Source organism: Galeopterus variegatus, unplaced genomic scaffold (assembly GCF_000696425.1).
Source record: "Galeopterus variegatus unplaced genomic scaffold, G_variegatus-3.0.2 Scaffold285, whole genome shotgun sequence".
Lineage (NCBI taxonomy): Eukaryota > Metazoa > Chordata > Mammalia > Dermoptera > Cynocephalidae > Galeopterus > Galeopterus variegatus.
Window position 1 is genome coordinate 539,411 of NW_007726396.1, and position 1,648 is coordinate 541,058.

The window sequence follows — 1,648 nt, forward strand, 5'->3', positions numbered from 1 at the left end:
AAGCAGCCAGAGAAAAAGATACATCACTGTCAGAGGAGCAACCATACAAACAGAAGACCAACAGCTGACTCCTCAGTAGAGACCGTGGAAGCCCGCAAAACAAACAAAACACAACAAAAAAAGAATGACATTTTTAAAGTGCTGAAAGAAAATAAATGCCAACCTACAATTCTATACCCAATGAAAATATCCTTTAAAAATGAAGATAAATTCGAGACATTTTCAGGCAAATAAAAGCATAATTTACTGTCAGCAGACTCCCATTAAAGGAAATATTAATAAAAATTCTTACAAAAGGAAAATAATACCAGGTAAAAACATAGAAACTCAGGAATGGAAAGGGTAAATGTGTGACATACTAATTTTGACTGTATCAAGCAACAATAAAAATGTCTTGTAGAGTTGGAAATGTATGTAGAATTTAAAATGCATACTAACAATAACAAAAATAGGCAAGAAAAGCAGAAGCATCAAACTCTACGGCCTAGGAGGCATTGTTTGAGAAATGCTGAGTGTAAATTACATTAGATGCAAGTAAGTCAACGAACGGTATCATAATCTCTAAAGTAACAATGAAAAGAATAGTAAAATATAGATTACAAACAAGCTAGTAAAAGGATAAATGAAATAACGAAGAGTAATTAAAAGAAAATAAGGCAAGAAAAAAAGAAAAAAGGAAGCATAAACAGGCAAACATAAAAAAAGCAAATATTAAGATAGCTTTGCAAGATGGCAGCAAAGAGGAGGTGCCTGATGCAGTGAGCAGCCCCAAGCTGCAAGGATGACTGTCACTCTGCCACCTCTCTGGGGTTGGCTCAGCTCCCAACCACAGCTGCTCTGCTGATGGCAAGGGCACCGAGAGCCACCCGCCAGAGGACAACTGGCTCAGATTAAGGAGTGAGAGCAACTGCTTGTATGGGGTCTTCAGCAGCTTTGATTGCAACCAGGTGACTAACTTCGTGGCCCAGAGGCTGTCTGCAGAGCTCCTGCTGGGCCAGCTCAACACTGAGCACACTGAGGCCGACGTGCAACATGTGCTGCTGCAGGCCTCCAGTGTGGTGGAGAGGAGCTTCCTGGAGTTCATCGATGACACCTTGGCTGAGAAGGCAAACCTCCAGTCCCAGCTGCCAGAGGGTGTCCCTTAGCACCATCTGCCTTCTCAGTATCAGAAGATCCTTGAGAGATTCAAGGCATTGGAGAGGGAGATTTCAGGAGGAGCCATGGCCCTCGTGGAGTTCCTTGTCAACAACAATCTCTGCCTTGCCATTGTCCCTATGAGCCGCACATTTTTATGCAAATCTACAGTGGATGAGTTGCAGGTGACACAGCTGAACGTGGACCACAGCCTGGAGAACGAGAATGAGCTCTTTTGCCTGTCACAGCTGGGCTTGGATGCAGAAAGATCAAGCAAGTGGGGTCATCTGTGGGCAGGAGAGCACCAGGTGCATCCAGGATTACAAGGTCAAGTAGGGCTACATTGACACTGCACTACTCAGTGCTACCAAGTCCAAACCAATCATCACGGAGCCGTAAATCAATGGTGCACAGCCACTGGACCAGGTGACCGGCTTCCTGGTGTTGATGTCTGAGGGGCTGTATAAGGCCCTGGAGGCAACCCACAGGCCTACGCAGGCCAACCAGAAAATTG

At 44.6% G+C, this 1,648-nt stretch overlaps 1 pseudogene; it reads left to right on the top strand.

Moving 5' to 3' along the window:
• The first annotated feature begins 729 nt into the window (after window positions 1-729).
• LOC103585921 overlaps window positions 730-1,648 on the top strand; it is a 2,108-nt pseudogene continuing 1,189 nt past the window's right edge.